Raw genomic sequence first — 11,804 nt, forward strand, 5'->3', positions numbered from 1 at the left:
GTGTGGCAGCTCCCAAGGGGAAGAGGCCAGTGTGAACCCCAGAAAAGTCAGGGTCTCAGAGCCGCATGGCTCTGTGTTTATAATACCCTGAGGTTATTGAACACATTGCCTGGAGAAGCCTGTTCCGTAAATCCACGAAGGGAAGGGCCACTCTGTTCTCAATTTGGGGTACTCTTTTTAAAAAATGTGTATGATTCTTTCAATATCGTTGCTACTGCTGCACCCTTGGCATAATATGTGAGCGATCTTGTCGATCTGGCAGACGTTGGGACCAACTTGCATTGGGAAATGCCACAAGTGGAAAATTTGAGTAAAAATTTTCAGGAAACTACAATAAAGTATTCCCGAGAGTTAAAATTAATCGTGGGGACGTCCCTGGCGGTCCAGTGGTTAAGACTCTGCACTTGCACTGCAGAGGACACAGGGTTCGATCCCTGGTCAGGGAACTAAGATCTGACATGCCTGCATGGCGCGCCCCCTCCCCTCCCCCCCCCAAAATCGCTTGAATATGTGTGGCTCATATTCTTAAGTTTAAAGTTAAGTTTCAAGGGGTGTCCCTTATAACATTCATATAAAAATTATCATTATTTTTGAAAGCTTCTATTTCAAATGATATTGAGATTTTAATATTACTCCTAAGGAATGTGATATATCAGAGCTACTACTGGCTCTTACATGTCTCAGCTTTTCCTATAAATGGGAATAAAAAGATACCTAAGAGGTATGGATTCATTTTAAGTTATTGGTGATGCCCAACTAAACTATCATCATGAATTAAAATGCATTATTATTCAGAAATATTGAAAGCTTAATAAGTGGAACGAGAGCTTGGTATCTTAAAGACTGACTGAAAATCAATTGTCTTATGTGAAAATAAAGTGTTTTCTCCGTGTGACTGGTTTCTTTTTGTGCAATAGGAAAGTTAATCTGGAATCACTGAGATGGAATGTTCCAGAAATAGACACTGTTCATGTATGTAGGGGCAGGGTAAACTCACACTCCCGGATTGAGTGGACAAGTCAGGGTTTGGCCAGGAAAACAGAAGCACCTCTTTGTGTCCTAGATATAAAGAGGTTAATTGAGAATTAGGAACTTACACAACTTTTTCAAGAGCTGGGGTGGAGATGGTGAGGTGGGGTGCACCAGTGCGGAGCTTGTAAAGCTGCCCTCAAGGTCAGAGGGGTTGACACTGAAGCCCACTGGAGCAGTTTTCAAAAGCTTGTCTGCAAGCTGGCCTACTTCCTGGGAATTTCTGAGACACTCTCACTGTGTCAGTTGGGCCAAGTGGGCGGTTCTCAAAGGCTTACCTGTGCGTTTGTGTGCAAATGCCTCCAGAGCATCAGAGAACTGGCTTCACCTTGCACATCTATTCCAAGCCCTCTCCAAAACTGCAAGAAGATTCCAGGGCAGTTCCTAGGCTTAGAAGCAGTTGGTGGTGGTGCCTCCTTCTCTAAACTCTTGCAGAAAAATAAAAATTGATATAATCACAGAACAAAAATAGACCCTGGCATGAGTTCCTTCCTTTCTTCCTTCATTCATTCAACAAAATGCGCTTTGAATAGTCAGGCTATGTGTTGTATGCTTGGAATGCTATTGTATAGAGACAGACTTAATCCCTGCTTATTCTAGTTGGAAAGACCATTAACATGCAAGTAACCCCCACAAAAAAATAATAATAGGTTTTGATGGTGTGAAGGACATAGGTGCTGTGGGAGGTGGCATTTTAGATTGAGTGGTGCACTTTCACATGATGCCTGGTATTAGGCTTATCTGGATATATTTCTTACTTCATCTGTGAGGTTTTAAGCCCTTGGAGAACAGGAAAGCTAGCCTACTTATAATTTTACTCTTTACAGGTCTTGCATAGGAGAGTAAGCACCAAGTAATATTAGTTAGACAAAGGTGCGACACAGTTCAGAATTCCATACAGAGTCAGGAGGTTCTGGGCAAATCAGATGGGCGAAATGTTTTCGTTTTGTGTGTGATTCACATACTTATGTAGACAAGGGTTCATGGTAGGGATTGGTCACATATTCCTCTGATTCTTTTGTCAGTTACCTGGGATCTAAGCCTTAACACTCTGGTTCTCAGAGTTCTGATAAAACAATCTTCCTTTGAGAGGATGAACTACTCCAGTCTAACTGCCTGAAGGGGGCAGAATCAAAGGTAACAGAAACTATCAGAAGATAAAACACGATGATTAATAGATTAGTATTCCATTACACTGGCATCCTAAAAGATGCAAGTGAAAAATTAAACCCCGTCACAAATTCAGGAGAATAAATATTTTAGTTTGAATTATTCTGATTAAACATCTATATCTAATGCAGCAATTGACATGTTAGTGGACTAATTGTATACCTCTCAGGAGAATGACCCATGGGGCGAAACGTATAAATAGCATAGATGTAGGTTTGCTCAAGGTTACCTTCTGGGGATAATGTCAAAAGCCCACATCTTCCTGAAAAGCAGATTATCTAGTGAATTATGCTAATTATTTCTTCTCGCCTGTTGTTTGCAAATGTAAATGAGATTTATAATCTCTTACTCTATTTTATCAAAATAAAGACAATCGGAAGGAGAAATATGCCAAGTTAAGTTTCTCATCTCTTTGGCTACCTCTCCAGAAACATATCCCAAATCATCTCTTCTCCCTGTGTTTGATTCTCCCTGGTAAGAAAGCAACAGTCTTGGTACCCGAGATTGATTAGAAAGAGTAAGTTGCAAATTTTGCTGCTGTCTGTAAACAGACTGTTAAATGTGGCTAGTTAGAAGGCAGCTAATTCTGGGGACCTTTCTGTGGCTTACCATTTCCTCTTCTGCTTCCCAACCTTCCCCAAACTATTAATGGCACATTTTGCCCCAGCCTGTGTTGTACGCAATGATAAACAGATGGACCTCAGCCACAGCATGAAGAAGGGAAATCTGTTTGGGACAATATGTTTCATATTTCTACCCAGCTGCCTCCTGCTTCCGTCTTCATAAGGTCTGCTAAAAATTTAAGATTTCTCGTTGTGATCTGTGAAGGAGTGTTCTCCACACCCCCCCTTCCTCCTCTGCCACTATAAATTATTTCTCCAGTAGTGATTTATGGAGTGTCTTTAAGGAAGAAAGTCTGTAACAGCAACACAAAGAGAAAGATGCTCCGGATGGAAAGCCACACGAGCTCCCCCCATCCCACCAGGGTAGTGTCCCGGAGCATTAAACCATCGTTTTCTTTGATTTTTTGACTGTGAAAGAAAAAAAAAAAAAACTTACTCCCTCTCCCACATCCTTCTCCTCAATTCAGACCAAAGTGCATTTAATTACCTCTCAGTGTCATGTTAAGATGGGCTGATAATCATTACAGAAAAGATCAGTTTAGACACAAGAGCAGTGTTACCCGAGTAGGCCCTTGTGTCAGGGTCTGCATGTCTCTTTCAAGCATGTTGAACCATTTAACCTATCAATTTGGCTTCACTTAATTTGTCTCTAATAAGTATATGATGCAAGTACTATGGTAAAGAAACATTTCTAGGGGATTTCAATATTTGAAAATTATGGATTGCTGTGTTTTTATTTTATTTGCTGTGACAACCTATCAATCAAAATTGTTTATTGAAGGACTTCCTTGGTGGCACAGTGGTTAGGAGTCCACCTGCCAATGCAGGGGACACGGGTTTGAGCCCTGGTCCAGGAAGATCCCACATGCCATGGAGCAACTTAGCCCATGCACCACAACTACTGAGCCTGCGCTCTAAAGCCCACGAGCCACAACTACTGAAGCCTGTACGCCTAGAGCCCGTGCTCCGCAACAAGAGAAGCCACCGCAATGAGAAGCCCGCGCGCCGCAACAAAGAGTAGTCCCCACTCGCCACAACTAGAGAAAGCCCGCTTGCAGCAACGAAGACCCAACACAGCCAAAAATAAAACTGATTAATTAATTAAAATAAATAAATAATGTTTATTGAATAATGTTTATTATTCAATAAAAATAATGTTTATTTCACAACAGCCATATGCTGTTGTGAAATCTACATCATACTCTGGAACGGCAGTGATCACTTAGCTATCTATTAGATTCTTTTTTTCTGTAATGTATGTAAAGACCCACCCCTGCTTCGAGTTTAGAGCAGTGTTGAGCACATTGTAAGCAATTTTGATAGGGGAGTGTCTTATAGTATGGAGAAAGAATCTTATTTTATAGAGATTAATATGAGAAGCTGAATTCCCAATCAGGATAGTGAATAAACATGGAATTGGCACAAAGGGAAATAGTTTCAAATAGAAGACTTCAAATGTGGTGAAGTAGAAGAGCTGTTACCTGAAGGAGGTCAGATGGTTGTCTGTCAAATAGCCTCACAAGGTGGGATTTACTTGCATAAATTCATAACGATGTGAACTTGTGGGATCAGAAACTTGACTTTATCACTGTGCTGAAAATGTGTTCTTTCTATAGAAGCTGACTCATCTGTCAAGCTCATAGAGACTGATGTATAATCACAGTGTCAGTTTATTAATTTAGATTAAGAAATAACTTGCAGAGAGATCCAGATTCTCTTTATAGGTAGATATAGTTTTGTCATGTGATGCTAATAATACCCAGTTAATTTAAGCCACTATAGATGATTTTTATTACTTTGCAACCAGATGTAATCTTGATATTTCTTGTTCTTTTGTCAAAAAATATTTCTCTTGGATCCCTCCTCTTACATATGGATTTTCAGGTCAGCTGAACAAGTTAAATGCATAAAAAAAGAGAACAATCTGTTGTGATTTTAAAATTTGCATTGCATATTATTTAAAGATTAATCTGGGAAAAATAAATATATTTCTGATATTGGGTATTCCCATCTATTAACATTATATATATATAAATATAAAATTTTAGGTATATAAGATATATATATATACATATATATGTATATATATATATACAGATGTATTTTCAAAATCACCTTATGTCTTTCGATAAAGTTTTCATACTTCTTCATGTAGGTCTTTTATTTTTTTAACATCTTTATTGGAGTATAACTGTTTTACAATAGTGTGTTAGTTTCTCCTTTACTACAAAGTGAATCAGTTATACATAGACATATGTTCCCATATCTCTTCCCTCTTGCATCACCCTCCCTCCCACCCTCCCTCTTCACGTAGGTCTTGCTCATCTTTTGTAACATTCATTACAAAGTCTCTTAAATCGTGTTTCAAAAACTTACATTTCTTTACTATTTATTGTTGGTGTATAGGAATGACATTGATTTTTATACATTGTCACAAGTAACTTTGCCATCATATTAGTTCTGATAGTATATTCTATATCAGTTTAATAGGGTATACATTCTCTTAAATTTTTTGTATAGTCATATCATCTGCAAACCATGACTATTTTTTCCCTTCTGGTTGTGGTAGGGACATTTCTAGTCCTTTGCAGTCCATGCTTGTGTCTAAGTTTTCAAATTTAATTTTTCATATTTGTCTCTTCAGATTAAAAATCTCTAGTGTACCTGTAATGTCCCCTTTAATGTATTTCTAATATCAACAGTTAAGACCTACATGTCTTTTTAAGTACCTACCTTAGCTTATCCTGCATGTTTTGATATAAATAACAGTACTTTTTCTTCAGTTCTAAGTACAATTGACCTTTTGAACACCACGGGTTTAAACTGTGCAGTCCACTTATACGTGAATTTTTTTTGAAGAAATATATTGAAAAAATTTTTTGAGATTTGTGACAATTTGAAAAAACTTGAAGATGAACTGTGTAGCCTAGAAATATCAAAAAACAAATTAAGAAAAAGGTATGTCATGAATGTATAAGATATATGTAAATACTGGTCTATCCTTACATAGGTATGGGTGAGTGGTATTTAATATAAAATTAATAATGTGTTAGTTTTCTTATTTTACAACTTTGCTTTCCAAGAATTACATCACCATGCAGTATGCCTCTCCCTCCCTCCCTCCCTCTCTCTCTCTTAACTGGAGAAACTGCATTATCAGCCTATCATCACAGGTAAGTGGTTTTAAAAAAAATGTAACAATGTTTCCAATACTGCATTATGACTCTGACTGCTGTACTGTATGGCATAAAACGTCTGTAATGATTTATTCATTAGTGTATAGGCTAGGCTACCATGAAGCAACCGTATTGATTACACTAGGCAGTCATATTGCTGCTTCTTCATTATCAACTCATGAATCATTATACCTATAAATAAATATGAACTTCTTTTTCACATTATCTTTTCATTTTTGATGTCTAGTGATAGTAATACGTATAACATCTGCAGGGTTTTGTATCATATAAGACAATACTGATCTAGGTACTGGCAGACAACTCATCCTGCAAGCAGACAATTCATCTTGCAAACAAAGTGAACTTACCATATCGATAAATACGGTACAGTACTATAAATGTATTTTCTTTACTTTATGAGTTTCTTAATAACATTTTTTTTCTCTAGCTTACCTTATTGTAAGAATACAGTGTATGATGTATATAACACACAAAATATGTGTTAATCGACTATGTTATTGGTAAGGCTCCTGGTCAACAGAAGGCTATTAGTAGTTAAGATTTGGGGAGTCAAAAGTTATACCTGGACTTTCGACTGAGTGAGGGTTAGTACCCTGAACCTCCACATTGTTCCAAGGTCACCTGTAATTTTCTAGTTCGCATTGTGATTTCTTCTTAAGCCCATGATTTAGAACAATTTCAACCATGAATTTTTAAAATCACTTTTTTATTCCTCTAATTTTATGTCTTCAGGAAATATGGTCTACCAGATGCCAAATCTTTCTTATTAGTTGAGACTTACTTTGTTGTTCCACGTGAAGTCATATGTTCTAAATATTCCATTTGTGCTTGAGTAAAATTTTTGTTTTTCAATTGGCAGATGTGGCACACTATATATTCATAAAGTTTTTGATATCCTTATAGATTTGTTTTTAATAGCTTTTTTGTGGTATAATTTATATACCGTAAAATCCATCCATTTAAAATTGTACAATGTGATGATTTTTAGTAAATTTATGAAATCATGCAAATATCATGATAGTAGCTTTAGAACATTTCTCCTTAAAAATATCCCTCCAGCCCACGTGCAGTGATCTCTCTTCCCATCCTGATTGACCTGTGTATCCTTCATCCACCAGTTTAAGAGAGGTATGAATGTAGGGCGGTTTTGTCAATTTCTCTTTGTAATACTGTAAATTTTGTTTTACGCATTTTGTGGCTGTTAAGTACATACAAACTTAAAATTATTATATTTTGTAGGCAAAAATTTCACTTAACCATTATATAGTATCTATCTCTAAAAATTCCTTTTTTCTTAAAGCCTATTTTGTTTGCTATTAACCTATCTACAACAACTTTCTTTGGATTAATATTTACTTGGTATATATCTTTTTCATCACATTAGTTTAAATATTCATGTCTTTAAATTATGTCTGTTGGAATCAGCATATAATTGGATTTGGTCTTTTTGTCTAATCTGACAATAGCAGTCTTTTAACAGATTAAACTGTATACATTCAATCTGATTGTTGGCATGTTTGCATTTATTTCTACATATTATTTTATGCCTTTTATTTACCATGCATTTTTCTTTCCTTTTCTCCCTTTCCTCCCACCCCCTTTCCTTTCCTGCCTTTTTCACTTGACTGAACTTTTCCCCCAATTCTCCACCAATTCTGGTTTGGAAGTGATGCCTTCTATATACATACGTACTGTATGTGCATATGTATACTTGTGTCTGTGCACATATGTGTGTGTAGGCATATAAATGCATGTATGTGTATGTATATAAAATCCTTGAAAAGCCTACTTTTACTTAGTTATCATCATGTAGCATTTTAGTTCCATCTTGATTTTTAGTCTTAATCTGCAAAGTATTTTTAAGATTTACACACATGTTTACCATTTCCTGGCATAAAACTATCTTTTGCATCTTATTTTTTCCTTCTGAGTTCAATCACTTCTTTCTGAAGTACACATTTTAGAAGTTTTTCAATGAGACTGCTAATAGTAAAGGCTTTGATTCTTTGTGTGTCTGGAAATGTCTATTTCATCCTTATTATTGAATAAAAATTTGGTTGGGAATAGAATCCTGAATTATCTGGTATTTTTTCTCAGCATGTTGAAATTATATTCCATTATCAGTTCATTTCTTCTGTTAAGAAGTCTGATAAAAGTCTATTTATCATTCCCCTATCGGATTTTTAATATCTGCTTGCTTTTATGATCTCCCTTTATCTAGATTGAATTTATATTTATTTACTCAGTTCAACACTCACCATACTTTCTGAATGTGAGAATTTATAACATTTATCCATTCTGGAAAAGCCGTAGCCGCTATGTCTTCAAATTTTACCTCTCCCTCATTCTCTTTTATATTTCTGGAAATCCTAGGATGAGTTTTTGCATTCTATATTCTGTGTCTCTTAAACTCTCATATTTTTAAATCTCTTTCTCTCTGTTGAATTCTGAGTAGTTTTTTATAGAGTTGTTATTTTAATGTTTTAAATTGTTTATTTTATGTCTGTAATCAATTTAAATCTATTTATTTAGTAGTATCTTAGAGTTTTCCATTATTTTAATCTTGCTGTTTAATTCTGTTGCTTGTTGTGTTTGCTGACTCCCAAAGATGATAGATTCCTTAAATATTTTGTGACTGTGAATTGTGTGAAATCATTTTCAGTAGGGCTCTATCTATGTGAATTTTATGCATCTTGAGTTGAGGGTGTATTTCTCCATAGAGTTTGTATTTCCCCTGCCAGAGATTCCAGGGATTTAAAGGCTTGGGGGCAATTTGTATGTTAATTTTACAGTCTGGGTTTCTGAGACTATATTGGTAGCATACAAACCCCAATTTCTAGCTATGTGTGATGTAGACTAATGGTTATTAATATATGGGATAGACCTTCACCCCCAGTTGAGCTAAACAAGTTATCTGCTGGTTAGTGGATTTTTTAGTCCACCCAGATTTTCCAGCTAGTTTTATTATCTTTTTTTCTCCTTTAATCCAAACTCCCACACTGACTATTTCTGCCTGGAGGCAGAGACCCTTATTCACTTTGCCAGCCCAAGAACAATGATGTGTCTGGATGGCCCATTGCAGTATCCCAATTGGTCAACGCCGTGTATCAATAGCTTGACCCTTCTTCCAGTACTTGCAAACATGAGGATGATGTTTAATTCCAGAGTAGTAGCCTCCTGGCCATGTTCTAGCCTGTGGCTCCCTTCTCCCATTCACAACACCTAAGATTAGTGTCTGACTGAATAAATGGGGACTGTAGCCTAGCCAAGTTGACACATAAAACTGAACATCACAACTATTTCCACGGGAGAGCTTGTAGGACATTACATTACCAAAGCAATTCAGTATACACTGGTAGGCAGGTACTAGCATCACTGGGAAGCTTAGTGATGTCTCTCTTCTAAAGGGGAGGCTTAATGAGAGGAGATGGCTTCATAGAACTGGATTCTCTGAGAGCAATGAAGATGACAGAATCTAAAATCATAGAGTTTAAGTGGTGATGCTGAACAAATCAAAGGCAGGGTGGTTGCAAGTATAGAAGAGTGGCAAGATCAGGGTGGTGTCCCAGGGCCTGCACCCACAAAGAGCAATGGAGATGGTTAATACAACAGGGCATTCCAGGGCCAATATCAATGGAAAGTCAACAACGATATGCTTAATTTACGGAAAAGAAATTAAAGGTGAATAATTATGAGGCTGAGGGGAACCACTCCAATAAAAATTATAATCCCTTTGCCAGTTTCCAGACCTGAGCCAGGGCTTCCCTGGTGGCGCAGTGGTTGAGAGTCCGCCTGCCGATGCAGGGGACGCGGGTTTGTGCCCCGCTCCGGGAAGATCCCACATGCCGCGGAGCGGCTGGGCCCGTGAGCCATGGCCGCTGAGCCTGCGCGTCCGGAGCCTGTGCTCCGCAACGGGAGAGGCCACAACAGTGAGAGACCCGAGTACCATTTTTTAAAAAAAGAAAACAAACAAACAAACAAAAAGCAAACAGACCTGAGCCAGTTTTTTGACCTCTAACCTACTGACTCTATGAGAGGACAGGTCCCCAGGAGGAAGCACCCCGCGACAAGATGGCAAGACCGCGTAGAGTGATTCCTCCTCATTTCTCCCCCAATAGTCACGTACTACTTAGGAAACCATACACTAGGCAAGGGAATGCCCAAACCTCCCAAGGGCTGTTTTATACAGGATCCACATTGACCTTGATATCTAGGGATTTGAAGTCATCATGACTCTCCTGTGAGAATAGGGGCACATGGTAATCAGGTAATATACGTGCTGGTTCAAATCTGACCCGCAGTGAGTCCAGTGGTTCCATGGACCAACTAATGATCATTTTACTGGTCCCCAAATGTGTGATTTGCATGACCATGCTTGGTAGTAGTTCTTTGGTCTATGGGGTAAAATCTATTATAGTGCAGAGGGACAAGTGGAAGTCTCTGAACTTACCACCTTTTCCACCTCAGCCACAATATGGCATCCCAGGAAAAATGGCAGAAATTGATCTGACCCTGAAAATGTAATGGATGCAGGTGGGTGGTCTTCATTCTCTCTCCATTCATTTCACCAGTCTGGCCCTTACGATAACTAGATGGACCCTGCGGGATAACAGTTAATGTCCACAAACCAAACCACGTAGTAGCCCAAATTGCAGCTGCTGTGTCAGATGTGGTATCTTTGCTAGAGCAAATTAACACTCCCTCAAATACATGGTATGCGGCCATTGATTTGGTAAATGTGTTCTTTTCCTTCCTTATCAGAAAGAAGAATTAGAAACAGTTCACACTTTGAATGAACAGTGGTACAGTGGTGCCCTAAGGCTGTGTTAACCTCTCTCCCTCTGTTATAAGACAACTCAAAGAGGCTTGAACCCTCTAGACACCCTCCAGAACATCACGCTAATTCACTCTACTGCTGACATCAGCTAATTGGACTTGATGGTCAATAAGTGGCAGGTATGTTGAAAATCTTGATGAGAAAAATTTCCTCCAAAAGTTGGAAGATAACACTACAATGATTCAGGGGCTGGCCTTGTCAGTGACATTTTTAGGAGTCCAGTGGTCTATTGCATGCTGAAACAGCTTAATAGTTGTACCAACTTCAAAACAAAGGACAAATTATTGCATCTCACAGCTCCCATCACAAAGAAGGAAGCCCAATACCAAGCAGTCCTGCCTGATTGGGTTTGGAGGGATCATATTTCACATCTGGCAATGCTGCTCCTGTCTGTATATTAGGTGACCCCAAATACCTCCAGCTTTGAGTGGGATCTGCAGTAGGTCCAGGCTGCAGAACAAGTGGCCTTGCCATTTGGACCACATGCTTCAGAAGACCCTGTAATATTGGAGGAAGCTGTGGTGGGAACTGCCCTTGACTGAAGAGAGCCCTTGCCCTGACGGAAGATGCCTGGCTCCCTTGCATCAACTGAAGACAATTCCGAAGAACCATCCTAGTTTCAAAGCTTCCCCGTAGAGTCAGCTGAGGCCTTAGATGACACTGAATGGAAGCCCTACTTTGTCCTCTGCCTAGTCCTGTTGCCTTTTTTCCCTCCACAGATGTTGATCCTGAGAGCACTCCCTAATAACTCTCTACATGCTAACCTCCATTTCGGAGTCAGCTTCCGGGGGAAACGTGAAGCAGGAGTAGATGCTAGCTGCTGCCTAGAAGAACCAGATCTGCCACTGTCCTTGCCAGAAGATCTGGTGTCTGTGTGTATGGCCACCACCTCACACTGTTTACTTCTACATCCAAATCTCAGGTTGGGGTGACTGCTTGGAGAAACTG

At 38.6% G+C, this 11,804-nt stretch overlaps 1 non-coding gene across 1 annotated transcript; it reads left to right on the forward strand.

Moving 5' to 3' along the window:
- Positions 1-372: 372 nt before the first annotated feature.
- TRNAA-UGC (transfer RNA alanine (anticodon UGC)) lies at positions 373-446 on the forward strand. Its single transcript has one exon. It is a non-coding gene; the product is annotated as a tRNA-Ala (tRNA).
- Positions 447-11,804: the final 11,358 nt, after the last annotated feature.

The sequence above is a fragment of the Kogia breviceps genome, chromosome 6 (genome assembly GCF_026419965.1).
Source record: "Kogia breviceps isolate mKogBre1 chromosome 6, mKogBre1 haplotype 1, whole genome shotgun sequence".
Lineage (NCBI taxonomy): Eukaryota > Metazoa > Chordata > Mammalia > Artiodactyla > Physeteridae > Kogia > Kogia breviceps.